This window comes from Lissotriton vulgaris, chromosome 3_1 (assembly GCF_964263255.1).
Source record: "Lissotriton vulgaris chromosome 3_1, aLisVul1.2, whole genome shotgun sequence".
NCBI classification, from domain to species: Eukaryota; Metazoa; Chordata; class Amphibia; order Caudata; family Salamandridae; genus Lissotriton; species Lissotriton vulgaris.
Genome location: NC_141689.1, coordinates 1,323,056,049 through 1,323,080,614, shown reverse-complemented (window position 1 = coordinate 1,323,080,614; position 24,566 = coordinate 1,323,056,049).

The following is a 24,566-nucleotide window of genomic DNA, read 5'->3' as shown; positions in this document are numbered from 1 at the left end:
TAAAAGGAATTAATAGGACGCTGGATTTCATGGCCATGGCATTACTCCGGTTGACTCGTTACTGCGGTCTCTGTTGCAGTCTGGACAGCTCTTTGCAAATTTATAATGTTGCAGGCTTATCCCCGGCCACCAGTATTCTGATTGTAATTCTGTCAGAGATTCCTTCATCTGTTTGTGCTTCGGACCCAATCCCATGTGTGCGTCTGCTATTAAAAAGATTCTCCGATTCGTGTTTGGAGTTACCCTATCCCCCACTCCAGGGATTCGAGCAAAAGGAACGGAGTTTGCATCAATTACGTATGTATAAATGAGTGGATAGTTCACAGGTAGTGCTGCACAGTTGTCTTTTGAAGACGTTTTTACCGCCAGCATGGTTTCCCCGTCTATGTATTTTTTGGAACCCTTTTTGTGGCTACGGAAGCCGGTTTAGTTGCTTCCACTGTGGCTGTATTAGCCAATGAATTCCCTGCAACGTGAACGCCATCATGTTGATGACTCAGAGTGTGTATCACGTGAGTCCTTTGTAGTTCTTTCTGTAAAATAACTACTTGTTTCCAAAGCATTTTATGCTTGATTGTGGCACCTGTGTCATCTTTGTAATCATTTTGAACCCAGTTCTGCAAATCATTATTGTAAGAATTGACGCAAAAATGCGAATCGCACACGATTAGCGTCGGGAATTCACGTTCGGCATTTTCAAGCGCCATCTTTAAAGATCTGATTTCAGCTTGCTGAGCCGAACGTTTTCTCAGTGATTCAGTTTTTGTTATTTTCGGACTGAATTTACTGCAGAGCCAGCGACCTTTAACAATCGCGCAGGCTGCATCGTAGGATTTATCATCTACATTGTAATGCTGTACAAATCTGTCTGTATAAATTATACAAGAGTACTGTTCTAGAGGCACAATTTCGATTGGCAGAGGATATTCTTTTTCATATTTTAAATCATTCAGTTTTTTCATGTTTGGGACAAAATAGTATGTCACGTCTTCTGTAGCAAGAGAATTTTCCCACTGTATCCATTTCGGATCTAGTGCCACTGTTTTTAGATTTACTGGGCTGAAAAGCACCTCGAAGGCTGATTCTGCTGTGAAAACAGTTATTCTTTTGCCTTGGGCTAGGGCTCATTCTCTTTCTACAGCAGTCTGAACTGCTTTTACAGTATTTTCTGTGAGACTGAATGTTTTTTCTCTTTGTGTGTACAAATGTGATTTGTAAGCTATTGGTACCGTTTCTCCCTCATTAGAGGTCAGGTATGTGAATCCGCATCTTCCTGGGATGACCCGGATTACAAGGTTGCGTGTATTGTCACGTGTTTCTAATTTTGTTTTAGCTAACATGTCTGTTTGCAGTGATCTCAAAATTTCTGTGTGTTTTTGAGTCCAGTTGATTGGTTTAAAATCAGGTTTTATTAAATCGTAGAGAGGTTTAACCCTCTCTGCATAGTTTAGAATGTAAGTTCTCCCGAAATTCAGAAAGCCTAGAATCGATTGTAAGTTCTTCAGCTTTTTCGGTGCTTGGAGTACAGCGCACTTCTCTAAGAAGTTGTCTGCTAGGCTTTTTCCTTCACTTGATATTTCGTATCCTAAAAATAAGACTGTTAGATGGGCAATTCGTGACTTTTTAAAGTTGAATTTGTAACCCTCTGCTGCGAACCCAAGTATTATGGTGTTCACTCTTTTCAAGTGAGTATCCAAGTTGTCGTCTGTGAGATAAATGTCATTGACATAAAATAATGCCTCATCATCATACATTTGTAGTAACTCTGTTTCTCTGGCTGAGAATAGTCCTGAGCTGTTCTTAAATCCCTGTGGGAGCCTACAGAAATTTTTCTGTGACCCCATTATTGAGAAAGCGGTCAAGTACCTGCTTTCTGGTGCAATATTTTGACAAAAGAACCTATTAGATATGTCTAATGTTGTTTTGTATTTTTTGCGAACTATGTTATTCATTAGTGCAGCACTGTGCAAATTGTGTACCGCAAGACTAGACAATACGAATCGTCTGGTTTGGAGACAGGAAACAAAGGATTGTTCATTTGAGAGGTGTATGTTTCAATCACCCCTTGTTATTCAAGTTGATCTAAAATCTCCCTGACCTGTTTTTTAGCTTCCTGCTTAATTGGGTACTGCCTTTGTGCAGTTGGTTGACATTTTAACTGGATTTTGTGAGGAGGAGAGTCCTCATCCCATCTTACATGATTTATATATAATGCAGGTGCTTGAGCTACTGCTCATTTCCTTGCATATATATATTTAGTGTGAATTAGAATATGATTTGAGAAGGCAGGCATAATCATTTCTTCGCCATGAGGGCACTCCTCGACAAACTCTGGGGGCCAATCTTTCTCGGCTAACAGGATGTCATAGCCTTTTGAGAGGTTATCCCAAAATAGACCCCTTATTTTCCTAGTCTTATATCCCTCTATACGCAGTGTTATTTCGTATATCTTATGAGGTTCGCTAACTCTGGTGTCTGCAGTTTCTACTTGAATGTATTCATTCGTGTCCACTGTCTCCAGATGACTCATCAGGATCTTGCGAGCTATGCTGATTTCTGCTGCACTCTCTAGCATTGTCTGTGCCCACTCTCCGTTTTTCAGCTGTGTCCTCAGTATTCTCGGCATCTTCGATTACTCTAATACTGGCTACCTTCTTTCTTGGAAATTGTAATTTTTTACTTTGAGCAGGTTCCTTGTCTTTGGACTTGGTGTGCTCTTCCCTTGGTTCTGACCGTCCCCTTGTTTCCGATTTCTGCGAAAAAGATCGAGAGGGACGTGTATCAATACTTTGATATCTATCAGGTTTTTTCGAGTTATCCCTATTTCTAAGGTTATATCTTTTCTCAGAGTGCTCCCTCTGGGGAGACTGGTGTTCTCGATTCAGAGTTCTTTCTCTCCGTCGAGGAGACCTTCCTCTGGACTGGAAAACTTTTTCTTTGGGAGTGGATTGTTTATTTCCATCCCAGCTCTTTTTAGGAGTGTTTAGAATATTTTTAATAAATAATTTTCCAGGATTTTCAAGTAGCTGGGGTTTTACTGATTTCCCACCCAAACTATCTCTACCTAATTCTTCATAGCATTTTTCTATGATTCTGGCAAGTTCAATTGGTTCATCTGTTATATCTGTTTCTTTCAATTTCTGGCGGATCGCCACAGATGCTGCTTCTCCTTTTATGTTGGCTAGTAATATAGCCGATACCTGCTTAAAGTCTTTCAGTAATTTCATACCAAGAGTTAAAGCAGGTTCTGGACCGTATTCATTCTGAATTTGTTTTAGCACATCTGGTATTACCGCCATAGACTGAACACCATGTTTTTTTGTGTAAATGGAAGCAAAGACTGTGCCCCAAGTGTCACAGTCCTCCACATGTGGTGCGACCCCCATTGGAAGGCAGATAGTCAGAATTCTGTGTTTCTCAATAGGGGTAGTATTCTGGAAAACAGCCTCTATTTGAGTTATTTTTTGTGCTAGCCAGAATGGAATTTGTTCCAGTTTCGCTGGTGTTTATCCAAGACATGATTGTATGTTCCGTGGTGTGATTTTATTTGTGTTCCCCTGATGAGGGGTTAGCTGTGGAATATTAACAGCTGTTTGGACTGTTTCAGTCCGCATTACATATTGGACTAACTGTCTGTGTATTTTAATTAATAATTTTAGCTGTGCTAAAAGTTCTTCTCTTGACATTTTATCAATGTCTGGATGTGGTGTGTAGCTGGCTAGAACCGGCCACTTTGCTTCTGGTCTACCTAGTGGACCGAGCCTGGTGATGTGATCATTATGTTTTAGGGCGCCTTTAAACCAGAGCAGGTGCTCTTGGTATTTTAATGGGATATCAATCTCCTCGAAAGGAGCTTATTCTTCTGGTTGTTCCTCTATTTTGTAATAGTGGAACTCGTGTGTTGTAGCGTTTGCCGCTAGAAAGTTTATCCATGAATAGAATACCTCTGTCTGCCGATATTCGAGTGACTCTATCACGAAAATGACTGTACCACCTCGTGCTGTCAGTCCGGTTTCTTTAAAGTTATAGATTTTCTTATGTTGACCGGAATGAGGATTGCATTCTGGTCATTCTGTAGGAGACTCGTGTCGTCCTCCATTAGTTGATTTGCTAATATAGCAGCATCCCTTTCCTCATCACTATCTGGCATTTTACTGTCAGAAAGGTTTTTTGTTGCAGATCAGGTTTCAAGGAAACAAAAGATTAGGTGCACAATATTTTGGAACACTGTATCCTTCAACGTTGACTAAACCAGAAACTCTACATAGGAATCTCTTCCTACTAAGTTCCGGCGGATTTTAACCTTTCACCCACTCCAGACGTCTATTGGAGTATTTACGGGAGAAAGGGTCTGTGTGAAAAAGCACGACTGAGTTACTCTAACGTCTTGCGTTAGTTTTATCGCCTTACCAAACGTTGGGCGCCATGTAGTGTAGTTCCTATTTTCCCTATAGGCCCTGCGCATTGGAATAACATAAACAGTAGTGTATACGTAGGACTGAGGTCTTCTAGGTCTCTACTGACTATGTTAGACTTAATTTAGGTTTGCGCCAGCTAGCTCAGAGGTCACTGGAAACTTTCTTGAATGAATAGGAAGTGATCAGCTTCCCTGGCTCAGACAAGAAGGGATTCAGCTTCCGACAACCGCATAAACATGACAACTTTGCTCCCCAGAATAAGAGTCAATCTCTAGAGTCGTGTGAAACAATAGACAGCTATTTCACTCAGTCAGTTGTGCAGATTTAATTTCACCAGGGTGCAGAGAATAGAGAGACGGGCGTTTTCAATAAAAGATATTATTTATTGAGCAGTCTTCTTTCTCATGCAAGAGAAATGAATTTCCACAATTGCGAGACTAGTTATAATGAAAAGTGCGTACAGTAAAAGGAGTATTACGAAATAATACTGTAAAAGCATTGATATGGTTTCTTAGCCATAAGATAGTTAAAATGAATAAAATATATACATTCATATATACATTGGCTAACGACCTCAACTGGTGCTTCTAACTACGCCTACCCCGGTGTACCTGACCTAAGCCTAATACGTGGGAGGGAGTAAGTAAGTAGCAGTTTAAGTTAAGTTGGTTTTGCCAAGAGTTTGATTCAAGAATTCTCTGTAAGGGTTTAGTCAGCACCGTACCTCTGGAATAGAATGTAGGAGGTCTGGTATCTCCCTCTCAGGACCCGATATCCCAGTCACCCGCAAGGGTAGGCTGGAAAAGCCGGAGCTGGATTTTCTCGGCAGGAGAAAAGACAGCGTCTTTCTCAGCGCGTCAAAGAGGAGGGGCAGCGTCCGTGGGCTTCTCGCATCTGCTGGGCTTTCTGCAAGGGGACAGCTGTTCTGCTCCAGTATTCACCACCACCGTGTGTTTGCTTAAGGCAACGTTGGTATATTTATACCTGAAAGGTGCCGAGTTTGACGTAAGTTTTGGACATAAGACGTCAATAAGATGTCACTAAGAACTGGTCGTTCCTACAGTGCTCGCAGGAGTTCTATTACTAATCAAAACAAAGCAAGCAGGGCTTTCCCAGGTTGCTGGGGGTTTGGTGTGTCGAAAGAACTTGGTGTGTTCTCTAGGAATCTAAGGAAGTGGCTTCTGCTGTGTCATGGACTGCAGAGGCGAGTTACTGAAATATGGCTCTGATTATTATGCCATTATAGGGATATTTATTGATTATAGCCGTATAGGGGCATAAGGTCACAATATTGATCGGGTTCCTAGATAAAACACATCAAAAGGAGGTGCACAGGGGTGCCCCATTTATAACTGGTACAAGCTTGTGGATAGGGGATACTTCCTGGCCAATTGGGAAAAATGCCCTATTGGGCAATTGGGCAACCCTAGCCACTTTTACATCACTTTCTGGGGGTGGGCCCTGAACAATCCCACTTTCAAAATTCAACATGGCAGAACCTTTCTTCCCTTCTGCAGAGCTCTTGGCTCACACCTGAGGCATGTCCTAGGAAAATGAGAAACTCCCCTTACAAGTCAGTTCTGAAACAGACTCTCTGCCCACTTAGACTGGTGCCACTCTGGCTGCTTGGACAATAGCAGGATCGACTCTGCTGATGGAACCAGGTGATTCCAGTCTTCACCCATGTGAGAAGGTAGCCTGGCATATGATGTCCAATAGTTCTAGTGGGCACCTTGCACCATTGTAATCGACCCTTATTGATGGTGGTTGTAAAGTCAACCTTATAGAAAGCTATCCTAGTGGTAGCATGGACCAGCAGTCATCAGGCTAAGACTTCAGTAGGCGATGTTAAGCAAGTTGTTTTACCAATTATAATCCCTTGAGTACCAAATGAAAGCACACCACACAAGATATGTATCAAATATATATGAAGTTATTCTAAACACAACCCCTCTGCGCTCTTTATGAGGTCAGAGGTAAAAGTACAATACAAGTTACTCAATTTGCATACGATAAGTTGCACAGTATACGTTTTGCCCTAGAGGCCTCACAAACCATATACTAAAATAGTGGTATAAGAACCACGTGAGAGTTAGAAGGCAGGCCTGGGGCCTGTGGAATCGCTGGGGCTACTCTAAACAACCAAAGGTTAGGAAGTAGGAGGCCCATGGGAGACGCGGGTTACCATTGACTTTCTTTGGGAAATGAAGAAGTTACAATCATACAAATTAAGGAGACTTCTGGATGAACTACGATGAAACCCTTTTAGACTTAGACACTAGGAGGGCCAATACCCTTGAGACTACCAGTGTACTTGTGTTACCTCACCCACGGAAGCCGGATGCATAGGCGTCTTTTGATGTCGGGTTTCGTCGTCGATTTCAATGGAGAGCTGCAAAAAAGTGCCGCAGGCGACCAGAGGAAAAGTGTCTGGGTGGATCCAAGGGTGGATCGAAGATCAGAAGAACCTGAAAGCAGAAGGGACAGAGTCTGGGTCACTTGCCAGTGACCAGGATGGAACCAGGAAGGAACCAGGCAATGTCGGTTGATTTCAGGTGAAAAGGTAAAGCTTGTCTCTTTAGCCACGAGGTCCAGGATGTGTCGACGATGACCAGGAGCTGGATTTGAGCTGTGCCACAAAAGATCTAGTTGACTAAGGTACTGGTATCCAGATTGGACCCAACAAGCCTTGGCAAACGCAATCCACGCAGGATGTCAAGATTGGCTTCGTGCAGACCAGCAAAGTCTGTGGGGCTTCTCCTTTAAAGGGAAGTTGGAGCAATCCTGGAGCAACCAGGAAAACAAGTTAAATTCAAAATGAAGTATTCCAGGGGCTCACTAGCCAACAGACTAGGAACCAGGAAGACGCATCAAGCTAAGATGCAAGAGCGGGCCCCACGGGACACTTGTGGAGTGTGGAGGCCTGAGCTTTGGTACAAATGGTGCTTGGGGCTGGGCCTTCTTGTACCCCAATGCACAACTGCGAGATATCTCGGGAGTCGATGCAGTTAGCAAAATGCAGGATGACCAGCAGTTCCGGTCCCACGTCTCTCGTGTCCACCACTGGTCTCAGCTTTTCTGGGAATGTCGAGCAGTATCAGAGATGTCTGGAAGTTTATGTCCTGTGCCGCAGATTCTTCGGGATCCAGTGGGAGCCTCCAAAATGCAGACTGGCAAAGTTGCTGTTGGTGCCTGTTTGAACAGGGTGGTCACTCCTTGATAACAAGGGAGATGTCTTCCATCTTCCAGTCGAAATGGAATGTCGAAGGTCCAGGATTTGTGTTTCAAAGTTTCATCCAGGGTAATCTAATCCTAGGGACACAGCTCCTATACTTATACTAAGTTTAGGGGTTGGACTACCTGTATGGCCCCTCCTATGGGTGGACCTTGGAAGGGGGTGGTTACACCCCTTTCCCTTTGTTCAGTTTCGCGCCAGAGCTGGGGCAGAGTGCCCCAGCAACCGGTTTGAACTGGGAAATGCATGGAGCACCTAGTGTGCCCCAGGCAGTGTCCGGAAAGCATTCACTGAATTCAGTCCTCCCTGCCCCAATACACAAAAGCCTGTCTGGACAGGAAACCTATTGTCCAGGCCTCCCCTGCTGGAGTTTTGTCCAGCAGCAGGAGGTCAGACTCGTGTCTGTGGCAGCTGCATCCATTTTGTGATGCTGAGGCTCTGTTTAACTTTAACTGGGTACACCAGTAACTACATGTCTTCTTCTCTAGAAGGGTGGAATGCTACCCCCGCCGCCAGCACTCGCTCTTTCACTGAAACTGCACGGTGCTGATGTAGAAATTCGCCAGCATAGTGTTGCGCTGCAATTAAACAACAGGGGGTGGTGAAGGACAGAGTTTCTGAATTAAGCAGAATACTCTCACCCAGTCAGGAGATCAGGGCTTAATCCAACACCGTTTTTTAGCTCACTGCACCATCCCAGCTCAGAACCTGGCTATATGCAAATTAGTCTGTCCCTGGCCCAGTGCATCATGGGAACAGGGCAAACCAAACTACCAAGCCAATTCTTTCACTGGGAAGGAAACAAGCTACCGGGGACCGGTTTCTGGCATTTCAGCCGTCTTCGGCCCGGCTTGCTTGAATCCTGATGGTGCAATGAGCAAGGAACTCACGTCTGAGTATACCCTTCCACACTTATGGTGGACAAAATAATTAAACAACAGGGGGTGGTGAAGGACAGAGTTTCTGAATTAAGCAGAATACTCTCACCCAGTCAGGAGATCAGGACTTAATCCAACACCGTTTTTTAGCTCACTGCACCATCCCAGCTCAGAACCTGGCTATATGCAAATTAGTCTGTCCCTGGCCCAGTGCATCATGGGAACAGGGCAAACCAAACTACCAAGCCAATTCTTTCACTGGGAAGGAAATAAGCTACCGGGGACCGGTTTCTGGCATTTCAGCCGTCTTTGGCCCAGCTTGCTTGAATCCTGATGGTGCAATGAGCAAGGGACTCACGTCTGAGTATACCCTTCAACGCTTATGGTGGACAAAATAATTAAAAAACAGGGGGTGGTGAAGGACAGAGTTTCTGAATTAAGCAGAATACTCTCACCCAGTCAGGAGATCAGGGCTTAATCCAACACAGTTTTTTAGCTCACTGCACCATCCCAGCTCAGAACCTGGCTATATGCAAATTAGTCTGTCCCTGGCCCAGTGCATCATGGGAACAGGGCAAACCAAACTACCAAGCCAATTCTTTCACTGGGAAGGAAACAAGCTACCGGGGACCGGTTTCTGGCATTTCAGCCGTCTTCAGCCCGGCTTGCTTGAATCCTGATGGTGCAATGAGCAAGGGACTCACGTCTGAGTATACCCTTCCACGCTTATGGTAGACAAAATAATTAAAGAACAGGGGGTGGTGAAGGACAGAGTTTCTGAATTAAGCAGAATACTCTCACCCAGTCAGGAGATCAGGGCTTAATCCAACACCGTTTTTTAGCTCACTGCACCATCTCAGCTCAGAACCTGGCTATATGCAAATTAGTCTGTCCCTGGCCCAGTGCATCATGGGAACAGGGCAAACCAAACTACCAAGCCAATTCTTTCACTGGGAAGGAAACAAGCTACCGGGGACCGGTTTCTGGCATTTCAGCCGTCTTCGGCCCGGCTTGCTTGAATCCTGATGGTGCAATGAGCAAGGGACTCACGTCTGAGTATACCCTTCCACGCTTATGGTGGACAAAATAATTAAACAACAGGGGGTGGTGAAGGACAGAGTTTCTGAATTAAGCAGAATATTCTCACCCAGTCAGGAGATCAGGGCTTAATCCAACACCGTTTTTTAGCTCACTGCACCATCCCAGCTCAGAACCTGGCTATATGCAAATTAGTCTGTCCCTGGCCCAGTGCATCATGGGAACAGGGCAAACCAAACTACCAAGCCAATTCTTTCACTGGGAAGGAAACAAGCTACCGGGGACCGGTTTCTGGCATTTCAGCCGTCTTCGGCCCGGCTTGCTTGAATCCTGATGGTGCAATGAGCATGGAACTCACGTCTGAGTATACCCTTCCACACTTATGGTGGACAAAATAATTAAACAACAGGGGGTGGTGAAGGACAGAGTTTCTGAATTAAGCAGAATACTCTCACCCAGTCAGGAGATCAGGACTTAATCCAACACCGTTTTTTAGCTCACTGCACCATCCCAGCTCAGAACCTGGCTATATGCAAATTAGTCTGTCCCTGGCCCAGTGCATCATGGGAACAGGGCAAACCAAACTACCAAGCCAATTCTTTCACTGGGAAGGAAATAAGCTACCGGGGACCGGTTTCTGGCATTTCAGCCGTCTTTGGCCCAGCTTGCTTGAATCCTGATGGTGCAATGAGCAAGGGACTCACGTCTGAGTATACCCTTCAACGCTTATGGTGGACAAAATAATTAAAAAACAGGGGGTGGTGAAGGACAGAGTTTCTGAATTAAGCAGAATACTCTCACCCAGTCAGGAGATCAGGGCTTAATCCAACACCGTTTTTTAGCTCACTGCACCATCCCAGCTCAGAACCTGGCTATATGCAAATTAGTCTGTCCCTGGCCCAGTGCATCATGGGAACAGGGCAAACCAAACTACCAAGCCAATTCTTTCACTGGGAAGGAAACAAGCTACCGGGGACCGGTTTCTGGCATTTCAGCCGTCTTCAGCCCGGCTTGCTTGAATCCTGATGGTGCAATGAGCAAGGGACTCACGTCTGAGTATACCCTTCCACGCTTATGGTAGACAAAATAATTAAAGAACAGGGGGTGGTGAAGGACAGAGTTTCTGAATTAAGCAGAATACTCTCACCCAGTCAGGAGATCAGGGCTTAATCCAACACCGTTTTTTAGCTCACTGCACCATCTCAGCTCAGAACCTGGCTATATGCAAATTAGTCTGTCCCTGGCCCAGTGCATCATGGGAACAGGGCAAACCAAACTACCAAGCCAATTCTTTCACTGGGAAGGAAACAAGCTACCGGGGACCGGTTTCTGGCATTTCAGCCGTCTTCGGCCCGGCTTGCTTGAATCCTGATGGTGCAATGAGCAAGGGACTCACGTCTGAGTATACCCTTCCACGCTTATGGTGGACAAAATAATTAAACAACAGGGGGTGGTGAAGGACAGAGTTTCTGAATTAAGCAGAATATTCTCACCCAGTCAGGAGATCAGGGCTTAATCCAACACCGTTTTTTAGCTCACTGCACCATCCCAGCTCAGAACCTGGCTATATGCAAATTAGTCTGTCCCTGGCCCAGTGCATCATGGGAACAGGGCAAACCAAACTACCAAGCCAATTCTTTCACTGGGAAGGAAACAAGCTACCGGGGACCGGTTTCTGGCATTTCAGCCGTCTTCGGCCAGGCTTGCTTGAATCCTGATGGTGCAATGAGCAAGGGACTCACGTCTGAGTATACCCTTCCACGCTTATGGTGGACAAAATAATTAAAGGAACAGGGGGTGGTGAAGGACAGAGTTTCTGAATTAAGCAGAATACTCTCACCCAGTCAGGAGATCAGGGCTTAATCCAACACCGTTCTTTAGCTCACTGCACCATCCCAGCTCAGAACCTGGCTATATGCAAATTAGTCTGTCCCTGGCCCAGTGCATCATGGGAACAGGGCAAACCAAACTACCATGCCAATTCTTTCACTGGGAAGGAAACAAGCTACCGGGGACCGGTTTCTGGCATTTCCGCCGTCTTCGCCCCGGCTTGCTTGAATCCTGATGGTGCAATGAGCAAGGGACTCACGTCTGAGCATACCCTTCCACGCTTATGGTGGACAAAATAATTAAAGGAACAGGGGGTGGTGAAGGACAGAGTTTCTGAATTAAGCAGAATACTCTCACCCAGTCAGGAGATCAGGGCTTAATCCAACACCGTTTTTTAGCTCACTGCACCATCCCAGCTCAGAACCTGGCTATATGCAAATTAGTCTGTCCCTGGCCCAGTGCATCATGGGAACAGGGCAAACCAAACTACCATGCCAATTCTTTCACTGGGAAGGAAACAAGCTACCGGGGACCGGTTTCTGGCATTTCAGCCGTCTTCGGCCCGGCTTGCTTGAATCCTGATGGTGCAATGAGCAAGGGACTCATGTCTGAGTATACCCTTCCACGCTTATGGTGGACAAAATAATTAAAGAACAGGGGGTGGTGAAGGACAGAGTTTCTGAATTAAGCAGAATACTCTCACCCAGTCAGGAGATCAGGGCTTAATCCAACACCGTTTTTTAGCTCACTGCAGCATCCCAGCTCAGAACCTGGCTATATGCAAATTAGTCTGTCCGTGGCCCAGTGCATCATGGGGACAGGGCAAACCAAACTACCAAGCCAATTCTTTCACTGGGAAGGAAACAAGCTACCGGGGACCGGTTTCTGGCATTTCCGCCGTCTTCGGCCCGGTTTGCTTGAATCCTGACGGTGCAATGAGCAAGGGACTCACGTCTGAGTATACCCTGCCACGCTCATGGTGCACTAAATAATTAAACAACAGGGGGTGGTGAAGGACAGAGTTTCTGAATTAAGCAGAATACTCTCACCCAGTCAGGAGATCAGGGCTTAATCCAACACCGTTTTTTAGCTCACTGCACCATCCCAGCTCAGAACCTGGCTATATGCAAATTAGTCTGTCCCTGGCCCAGTGCATCATGGGAACAGGGCAAACCAAACTACCAAGCCAATTCTTTCACTGGGAAGGAAACAAGCTACCGGGGACCGGTTTCTGGCATTTCAGCCGTCTTCGGCCCGGCTTGCTTGAATCCTGATGGTGCAATGAGCAAGGGACTCACGTCTGAGTATACCCTTCCACGCTTATGGTGGACAAAATAATTAAACAACAGGGGGTGGTGAAGGACAGAGTTTCTGAATTAAGCAGAATACTCTCACCCAGTCAGGAGATCAGGGCTTAATCCAACACCGTTTTTTAGCTCACTGCACCATCCCAGCTCAGAACCTGGCTATATGCAAATTAGTCTGTCCCTGGCCCAGTGCATCATGGGAACAGGGCAAACCAAACTACCAAGCCAATTCTTTCAATGGGAAGGAAACAAGCTACCGGGGACCGGTTTCTGGCATTTCAGCCATCTTCGGCCCGGCTTGCTTGAATCATGATGGTGCAAGGAGCAAGGGACTCACGTCTGAGTATACCCTTCCACGCTTATGGTGGACAAAATAATCAAACAACAGGGGGTGGTGAAGGACAGAGTTTCTGAATTAAGCAGAATACTCTCACCCAGTCAGGAGATCAGGGCTTAATCCAACACCGTTTTTTAGCTCACTGCACCATCCCAGCTCAGAACCTGGCTATATGCAAATTAGTCTGTCCCTGGCCCAGTGCATCATGGGAACAGAGCAAACCAAACTACCAAGCCAATTCTTTCACTGGGAAGGAAACAAGCTACCGGGGACCGGTTTCTGGCATTTCAGCCGTCTTCGGCCCGGCTTGCTTGAATCCTGATGGTGCAATGAGCAAGGGACTCACGTCTGAGTATACCCTTCCACGCTTATGGTGGACAAAATAACTAAACAACAGGGGGTGGTGAAGGACAGAGTTTCTGAATTAGGCAGAATACTCTCACCCAGTCAGGAGATCAGGGCTTAATCCAACACCGTTTTTAGCTCACTGCACCATCCCAGCTCAGAACCTGGCTATATGCAAATTAGTCTGTCCCTGGCCCAGTGCATCATGGGAACAGGGCAAACCAAACTACCAAGCCAATTCTTTCACTGGGAAGGAAACAAGCTACCGGGGACCGGTTTCTGGCATTTCAGCCGTCTTCGGCCCGGCTTGCTTGAATCCTGATGGTGCAATGAGCAAGGGACTCACGTCTGAGTATACCCTTCCACGCTTATGGTGGACAAAATAATTAAACAACAGGGGTTGGTGAAGGACAGAGTTTCTGAATTAAGCAGAATACTCTCACCCAGTCAGGAGATCAGGGCTTAATCCAACACCGTTTTTTAGCTCACTGCACCATCCCAGCTCAGAACCTGGCTATATGCAAATTAGTCTGTCCCTGGCCCAGTGCATCATGGGAACAGGGCAAACCAAACTACCAAGCCAATTCTTTCACTGGGAAGGAAACAAGCTACCGGGGACCGGTTTCTGGCATTTCAGCCGTCTTCGGCCCGGCTTGCTTGAATCCTGATGGTGCAATGAGCAAGGGACTCGCGTCTGAGTATACCTTTTCCACGCTTAAGCATATAGCCAGTGTCTAACCCAGGGTGGTGTGGAGTGCAAAAAAACGATGGATTCAGTCCCAGATCCTTGTACTGGGGTGAATGTATGACATTGTTCTACATTCTGCCCATCAACTGTGTTTTTTGCAATTTTCACCCCGAGTGGGCTGGGTATGCTCAGACGTGAGCCCCAGGCTCTCCACACCACTGGAGTCAAGCTATCCAGGCTGAATGAAGGCTGATAGCCAGAAACCGGTCCTTGGATGCTTGATTCCGGTCTGGGAAAGACATGGCTTGGTAGTTTGGACTGGACTGTTCCCATTAGGCACAGGGTCAGAGCTGATTTGCATATAGCCAGTGTCTAACCCAGGGTGGTGTGGAGTGCAAAAAAACGATGGATTCAGGCCCAGATCCTTGTACTGGGGTGAATGTATGACATTGTTCTACATTCTGTCCATCAACTGTGTTTTTTAGTGTTGCTCTGCAGCTTGAGCTAATGTGCGACCAAGGAAGTACGGGAGACATGTACCGGCTGGCACCTAATATAAGCAGACGAAACTTACAAGGAATACAAGTTTAACCAGGACTGCACTGGGAGGAAAAGCTGATGTAAGTTGGGAAATCACTAGGTGCATAGAGATCACTGATTATTTGTGGATCTGAATAGCCAGCATAATCATAGCCATTGTGTGATGCTTGTTGTGTAGTGCAGGAAACGGATACCAGCAGCACTGTGAACGGTGTGAAAATCAAAATCATGTGGACTGATGTTTAGGTTTTTATCATTTTTCTGTTGCAACACAAGGAAACAGAACATATTTTTATTTGCTTGTTCATAAAGTTTTACATCCACTCCCTTTGTCATCCATTTGGTATGGTGTCTTGTTCATTTACGTCACCATCTTCACCTCACCCTATTGACTGGAAACAGAGCACGTTGACGTTGTCCGTGATTTGCTGATCTTAGCAAAGAGTAGAGATAGCAAAAGGACTCAAACCTCTACGTCTCTACGTTGGCCATCTTTAAAAGGAGCCCTCTCATGTGGATGGTCATGTCAACATTGCAGCTGTTTATCCTCTACCATACTTGGGACGCTATCCTCTTGAAGCGATGAATAACCTCAGAATATCGCCCAATCTATAGTACTTTTAACAGCCCTGTGTTCATTGTTTTTCCACTTGGTGACATGTGTTATGGGAGTGTCCTAACCAATGACTTGCACCCCTATAATTTTGTTGACTGACACTGATTTTGTTGACTCTGACACTGATGAGTGACTATTTTGTCAATTGTACCTGTGACTGCCTACACCCCAGCGATCTACCTCACCACAACTATTTAACTCTATATTTTGCGACTGCATACACCCTTAGCGATCTACCTCACCATAACTGCTTGCTGACCATCATCATTGTATTTATGGTTTCGAATTTCACTGACCTCTCCAGGTTATACAGGTTATGTGTTTTATTTTATTTTACAGGTTATGCAGGTTATGTGTTTTATTTTACGGAGGACACACGTCTGCCCTGTGTTTTTCATGTATCTCTCATGAACGCTTTCTTAGTCTCTCTTTTTCACCATCAGATGATCTCTGTTGGTGCTGTGTTTGTTTCCCCATTTTGTTTTTCTCTACATCCATTTATCTGTGGCACTCTCTAGCTGACATCCATTTTGCTCGCTCTGTTGAATCACGGACATAAAAAAAAGGGGGACTGACTGCACCTCGACTATTTCGGCGGCCATCTTTGAAAGGTAGCCCTGATGACTCTCATGCCCGCTGTCTCTACACAATACACTCTACCTAATATCTCTCGTTGTATTTTATCTCCCTCCTAGCTATATTTCCCATCATTTATCTTTTTTTGCTGTCGCTCCGCTCTAATTTACTACCCACCCTTATTTTTACTCTATACTACTTTACCCTCCAACTACACTCACCCTCTTTCCCAACTTCCTCATTTCATCTCCACACCCTCCTCAGCTGACCTCTAACCTATCCCCTACAATTCTTAATTCTATTTTTGGCACGTTATTAATGTAATCTTGGCTATAATATTTTTATTGCTATACTTGTCTGTATCCCCTGCTATTCTTAATTCCATTATCTGAATCTATCCCCTATAATTCTTAATTCTTCTATTTGCACTTTATTATTGTATATTTGGCTATATTATTATTTTTTATTGGTGTATTTTGCCTGTATCCCCTACATTTCACAATTCTTTTATTTGCACCTTATTAATATTAATCTATATCTAGCTATGTTATTGTATCGCTATATTTGTTTTCTATTTGCCTAAACGATTCAATTTAGTCCTCATCACTTCTTATTGTATTGCTATATTTGTTTTACATTTGCCTAAACTATTCAATTTTTTGACACTTTATTAATCTATGCTTGACTATACTCTTTTATTGATTTATTTGTTTGTATACACTGCAATTCATAATTCTCTTACTTGCACCTTATTAATTGATGTTTGGCTATGTTATTGTATTGCTATACTTGTTTTCTATTTGCCTAACCTATTCGATTTAGTCCTCATCACATCTTATTGTATTGCTATATTTGTTTTCTATTTTCCTTACTACTCGTCTGATAATATATATCCTTCCTTATGTATTCTTATGACGCTAATTATTATTTATTATTTTTGCTTACTGCTCCTCATTTGATGCTCTATTTCTCTTGATTACCTACTTTATACTATACTAGGTACTTTACTGTTATCCTCACCTCATAGATTACTGCACTCTCTCTCTCCATATTCTCTGAATCATGCCACCCCTCCCTCTCACCCCCCCACCCCTCGCTCTCCCCCCCCTGGGACCTCAAACTCACCCATCTCTAAATTTGGCCCTTACTCGTGGTCCATCTTCTACCCCTCCCATCTATCCAAACATGGCAAAAAAAACTTTAAGCACAAACTTCTTTGCCTCCACCCAGAAACCCTATTTGCCGACCACCATAACAGCCTAACCTCCTCACTTATCACCAATTTCATCTTCTTCACCAAACGCCCATCCAAATGGAAAAGCCTATTTCTGAGTCACCTCCCTATATCAAATTCGCGCAAAATCCCATACGGCCTGAAACTCGCCACCACGCCATCTCCCTCCTTTCCGAGTGAAATAGATATCTCCATCTTCAAATGGGGAAACATTCTCATTCAAGCATCAGAAAATAACCTCAATATCTTTGAACAACACTTTAGCGCTATCTCCCTATCCCTCACACAATCCTTGAACCCTACCCCCTCACCGCCTCATTCTCACTGCTCATCACCCCCCAGCATCTCCCCTGCTCCCTCTTCTCGTCTCCCGGATTCACCCCAAATTTTACCACCTTCTTCTCCCCTCATTCCCCCAACCCTCCTTTCACTCCTTCCTGATTTACCCTCCTCCTCTCCTCCCTCCAACCTCATTACCCCCCCTCCCTTCACCCTCTACCACTCGACCCACGGTAACCCCCTTTCCAATATCACACTCCCTGCTACGCACCTCCCTTCCTATAACTCCATCTTCTCCCCTGCTCCCTCTTTTCGTCTCTCTGATTCATCCCAAATGTTACCACCTTCTTCCCTCATTCCCCCTTCACTCCGTTCACCCCTTCAAGATTTACCCTCATCCTCTCCTCCCTCCAACCTCATTACCCCCCCCTCCCTTCGCCCTCTACCACTCACCCCCGGTAACCCCCTTTCCAATTCCACACTCTCTGATACGCACCTCCCTTCCTATGACTCCAATATCACCCCATCTCCGATCTCTCCTCGTCCCCTCACACCACACTCATGCAACCCCCAAACTTCCTTAACTGCCCCCACACCCCCTCAAACATTCCCCCTCTCTCTCACCCCTTACTATCCTCAATTACACACAATCTTCCATCTACGCCAAGCCACCTCCTCTTAACTACTCGCCCAATAGTTATACCTCTCCCACATCCACCTCCTATACACTCCCACTCTCCAATAAAGATCCCCCCCTCAACCTAATCCAATCCACACTTCAACACCCCCTTACAGTGAACCTCTCCTTTAATCCCTCGTTTCAGAACTCTCCTCACTCAGAAACGCTATCTCTCTCCTAACTAATGCCATCGCCTCCACTCATACTTATTCTCCGACTCCCTTACAATACACCATATCCCCACTTATTAACAACAATCTCAATCCCAACCCTTCAACCCTCTTCCCCCCTAACATGATTACTAACATAAACAACACTCACCCGCTCACTAACAGCTCCTCCACCAATTCCACACCTGATCAACCTTCCTCAATCGTTCCAATCCATAATACCATCACGCCCCACTATCCTCAACTGGATACGTGCCTAAAAACCTCGGAACGTATAACTCCCACGAACTTACCTTCCGCTCCCTGCTCACCCCAGCCACTAAGCCACTTCCTCTTCATTCTACTTCCACTATGCACCCCACTTATCAATCTACTATCCCTGTTCTCTTAGGTACAAGCAGATTCCCCCTTCTTACGAAATCCCCTAGACCTCCCCAACATCTGAGACCTATCCCCACGCATCAATCTACTATCCCAGTTCTCCTAGGTACAAGCAGACTCCCCCTTCTTACGAAATCCCCCAGACCTCCCCAGCATCTGAGAACTATCCCCCCTGTCCCTCAACACAACAACCTGACCCCTCTCCCCTACATTGCATGTTGATCAACTGCCGATCCGCCTCCCGCCACACCACTGAGATTGCAGAAACGATCCTCAGTGAAAACATCGACATAGCATTCCTAACCGAAACCTGGCTCACCGCCCACTCCACTCCGATCCTCGACTTGCTCATTCCCCCAGGTTACTCACTCATCAAGAAAGATAGAATCAAGCAAACAGGAGGAGGACTTGCACTAATTTTTAAAACTGAACATAACATCACGCTTGTCGAGTCTCAAGACCCTTCATCCTTTGAATACCTTTGCGCAGATCTCTTTATTCACGACTCCCCCACCACTCTTCTGCACACCATCTATCACCCCCCTGGAAATTGTATCTCTTTTACTGAAGAGATGTCTGACCTCATTATCCAATCCTCTCTATCACACTCTAAGAATATCTTCCTTGGTGACTACAACGTCCATTGGAACAAAATTGATGACCCTGCTATCATCACTTTTAAGAATACCATGGAAATCACCAACATGACCCAACTCTGCCATTCTCCCACTCACAATAAAGGTTCCACCCTAGATGCTATCATAACTAGCAACGATCTAGCCTCCCTCTCTAGTATACTTCCTATCGACTGGTCTGACCATACCTCGTCCTCTTCTACGTGAAGAGACCCACGAATCACCCCGCCCCCATCAACACCCTACCTAAGAAATCTACACGCAACCTTCACCTTATCCCTCTTGATGAACTGGAATCCACAATTAAAACCTGCTTACTTCGCCTCCCTCTCTCTGACAGTACTAATGACCTAACCAACCGTTATAATAACTCTATTCTCCAAGCCCTTGACGAAATTGCCCCAATTAAACTCAAACAACAAAAAAACAACCCTCCCAAATCCTGGTTCAACTCTGAACTTAATAATGAAAGACGATCCCTAAGACAATCTGAACGTGTTTGGAGAAATCATCCCACCGATGACAATCTTACCCTCCTCAGAACTGCCAGAGTCCAATACAAAAAACACGCCTACAATAAAAAAGCCTCCTTTCTCCGGTCACAACTTGACCAAGCTAAAAACCGACCTAGAGAACTCTTTAGCATTGTTGAAAAACAAACCTCCACTGGCCCTCCTAAAATATCTGCCTCTATTGACAAATGTGAAGAAATCGCCAGCTTTTTTAGCAACAAAGTCAATAAGATAGAACTATCCTTCTCCTCTCTCCCCCCTCTCTCCAACCCTCCCACACTCAACACACCCTCCCCAACACCCCTTTTTCTCTTTCGTCAACTCTTCCCACTCTCCTCGACCCATCTCTTACCCTTCCTACTCTCGCGCATTCAGACCTCTCTCCTAATAGACTCATAACTAAAAATAATGCTTCTTGGAGTGAATTTAGTCCACTTTCAGTGTCATCGATCATTAACATCATGACTAAACTCAAACCTTCCTCCCATTCCAAAGATCGTCTTCCCGCCCATTTGGTCCAAGACCTCAAATCTACCATTGCCCCTATTTGGACCAATATCATCAACTCCTCCCTTGCCACTGGTTGCGTCCCAGCCTCCCTTCAGCTTGGTCAAACCTCTCCCATCCTGAAAAACACCTCTGCCGACCCAAATGACCTTAACAACTTACGCCCTATCTCTAACCTTCCTTTCCTCTCTAAAGCCCTGGAAAAATATGTCCTATCACAACTTGAGAACCATATCCTCGACTTCAATCTCCTTGATGTTTTTCAATCAGGATTCAGAAAAGGTTGTAGTACAGAAACTGCAATGTTAAATATCACAGATGACATTCATCGCTCCCTTGACAATGGTGAATCCTCACTACTGATCCTCCTTGACCTCTCGGCGGCATTTGATACTGTCCATCATACCACCCTTCTAAACACCCTCAAAGATCGATTTGGCTTGGAAGGTACTGTACACAAATGGTTCTGCTCATTCCTTCAAAACAGATCACAGCAAATCAAGCTTAGCCACTTCCTTTCTAATCCTCAACCTGTCTCACTCGGGGTCCCTCAAGGATCCATCCTCCCCCAACCCTTTTCAATCTTTTCATGGAACCACTCACCCTCATTCTCAAACAAGCTAAAATAAGTTACCACCTCTACGCCGACGATACCCAATTATACTACAAGATCAAATCCCACAACGACATCCTTCACCTCAACGACACCCTAACTAAAGTGCAAGCCTGGTTCCATCTAAACCATCTCAAACTGAACCCCCAAAAAATAGAAATCATTCATTTCACCCCCAAAAACAATACCCTTCCCATCCAAATCTGGATCAATGATATCAAAGCTCTCAATTGCTCCCTCTCCACCTCTAACTCTGTTAAATCCCTTGGCATCAGCATCAACCAGAATCTCAACCTCATCCCCCACATTAATAATGCTGCCAAAAGTGCTCTTTTCACCCTTCTCCACCTCAAGAAAATCAAACCTTTCATTCCAGCTGATGATTTCAAAATCGTTGTCCAATCGCTAGTCCTCTCCAGGATTGACTATGCTAACGCCACCCTTGCCGGCACCCATCATGCACCGATTAAATCTGTCCTCAATCTAGCTGCCTGACTTATCTCTGACTGTAAAAGATTTTACCACATATCGCCCGTCCTCAAAAATCTTAATTGGCTCCCAATTGAAGGAAGATCCTCTTACAAGATTGCCTGTATCACCCACAAAGCTCTTCATCAAAACACCCCCGCCTACCTTGCAACCAAACAAAAAAAAGCAGGCTGCACCAGGTCCCTGAGAAGCACCAACTCCCTTCTCCTGATCCCACCCAGACTTAATTGTCAAAAAACTCAATCCCGTGCATTCTCTGGTAATGCTCCTACCATTTGGAACTCACTCCCCAAAAACCTTCGCAGCAACCCCTCTTACCCTCTTTTAAAAAAAGAACCCAAACTACTTCTCCACAACAAATATTGGGGTACCTAGCATGTCCACTCTCTCTACCCTTATACCCTGCCCCACCTTGTCTGAATTCATCATCTTCTCCCCTGTTAACTGTTTCGCCTATTTTTAATTTGTACCTGTCTCTTACTCCCCCCTTATCATATACTTTTTGCAATACTGTATCCCATTGTTAATTTCGCATATATTGCTATTTTATCTTATTGTGTCTAACTCTGTTGTAAAGCGCTCTGATACTCCAGGGTCCAGCAGCGCTATATAAAACCCTTGAAATAAATAAATAAATACATTCTGGGTAGGAGAAAACTTTGGGGGACCCATGCAAGCCATACCTTGCTGGACTCCCCCGGGTGTATAGTTTTCAGAAATTTGTGGGTTTGGTACTTTTCCAAGATGGCCACCGAGCCGGGGGCCAAAAACCCAGGTCACCCCCTTTGTAAAACTAGGTTGTTTTGTGATAGCTCATTTTGATGTCTCCTCAATACGTTTTGGGCCCTTGCCTGTCCCCGCATTCCCCAAAGACTTCTGAGAAAAATGGTACCTCATTTGTGTTCGTAGGCCCAGTGCTCGTGACAGCAAACGGCTCAAAACACAACGTGGTCACACCACATTTTCAGAGTGAAAAATGACCTTTTTTTGTAAAGTGCCTAGCTGTAGGTTTTGGACCATAGCTCTGCCGGCCCCTAGAGAAAGCTAAAAAACCTATACATGTTTTAGAACTAGACACCCAGGAGAATCTAGGATGGGGTGAAGTCGCTGGCTCTCACAAGGTTCTCTTACCAAGAATCCCTTGCAAGCCCAATAAAATACTAAAAAAACACATTTTCCTCAAATTTCTGTGGTGGAAAGTTCTGGAATCTCTGTGGATCCAGAAAATTCCACCCATCCCACGTTCCCCAAAGTCTGTGAAGAAAAATGTTACCTCACTAGTGTAGGTAGGCCTAGTGCCCTGGGCAGGAAACAGCACAAAACGCAATGCGGACACCCCACATTTTCACAGTGAAAAATGACCCTTATTTTTGCAAAGTGCCTAGCTGAAGTTTTTGAACCACAGCTCTGCTAGCACCTATGGAAACCTAGCAAAACTATACATTTATGAAAACTATACACCCAGGGAAATCCAGTATGGGGTGACTTGACTGGCTCTCAGCAGGTTCTGTTACCCAGAATCCGTTGCAAACCTACAAATTTGTCAAAAAACCCACAGTTTTCTCACATTTATGTGGTGGAAAGTTGTGTAATCTGCATGGATCCACAGAATTCTATGCACCCCGTTTTCCCCAAAGTATTCCAAGAAAAATTATACCTCACTTGTGTGGGTAGGCCTTGTGCCTACAACAGGAAACATCGCAAAACACAACTTGGACACACCTCATTTTCACAGTGAAAAATTACCCTTTTATTGTAACGTGCCTAGCTGTAGGTTTTGGACCATAGCTCTGCCGGCACCTAGAGAAACTTAGCAAACCAATACGTGTTTTAGAACTAGACACCCAGGAGAATCTAGGATGGGGTGACTTGACTGGCTCTCCCAAAGTTCTGTTACCCAGAATCCCTTGCAAACCTAAACATTTGTAAAAAAAGCACATTTTCCTAACATTTCAGTGGTGGAAAGTTCTGGAATCTGCCAGGTCCATAAAATTCCACCCACCCTGCGTTCCCCAAAGTCCTCTGAGAAAATGGTACTTCACTTGTGTGGGTAAGCATAGTGCCCACCATAGGAATTGGTGCACAATGCAACGTGGACACACCACATTTTCACATTGACAAATTACCCTTTTTTTGCAAAGTGCCTAGCTGTAGCTTTTGAACCGTAGCTCTGCCCGAACCCAGGGAAACCTAGCAAACCTATACATTTTTTAAACTAGACACCCATGGGAATCCAGGATGGGGTGACTTGACTGGCTCTCACCAGGTTCTGTTACCCAGAATCCCTTGCAAACCTAACAATTTGTCAAAAAAACACATTTTCCTCATATTTCTGTGGTAGAAAGTTCTGGAATCTGCATGGATCCACAATATTCCCCCCACCCCGCAGTCCCCAAAGTATTCCTTGAAAAATGTTACCTCACTTGTGTGGGTGGGTCAAGTACTTGCGACAGGGTGGGCCCAAAACCTATTGAGGCGACATCAAAATTACCTATCACATACCAACCTGGTTTTGCAAGGGGGGTCCCATGAGTATTTGGCCCGGGGCCGGGCAGCTATCTAGGGAAACCTGACAAACCCACACATTTCTGGAAACTAAATACCCAGGGGAGTCCAGCGACGTATGGCTTGTGTGAATCCCCAAAATGCTCCTACCCAGAATCCCCTGCAAACCTCAAATTTAACAGAAAAAATCACTTTTTTCTCAATTTTCTGTGTGGAAAAGTTCTGGAATCTGTGTGGATCCACAAAATTCCTCCCACCCAACATTCCCCCAGGCCCACGATAAAAATGATACCTCACTTGAGTGGGTGGGTCAAGGACCCGCAACCGGCAAGGGCCCAAAACCTATTGAGGCAACATCAAAATTACCTATCAGAAACCAACCTGGTTTTACAAGGTGGGTTCCATGAGTTTTTGGCCCAGGGCTCGACGGCCATCTAAGGAAACCTACCAAACCCACACATTCCTGGAAACTAGGCACCCAGGGGAGTGGCAGGCTCCTGAGCAGCGCTTGGCAGGGTCGCAGACTGCTTGAATGCAGCAGGAAATCTCAGCCCTCTACAGGACTTTGCCGCAGGATTTCACACCCAGGAGCACTCCAGGAGCGGAGCCATCCTCCACCGGCACCTTTTTGCCATTGTTGCTGTAGCCCGCAATTCAACAAAAGGGGATTCAACCTCCATCTTTTTGTGGCAAAAATGTCTCTCTGCAGCGCACTACTCATTTACAGGTAGTTGTCATCCCTAGTAATGTTGTT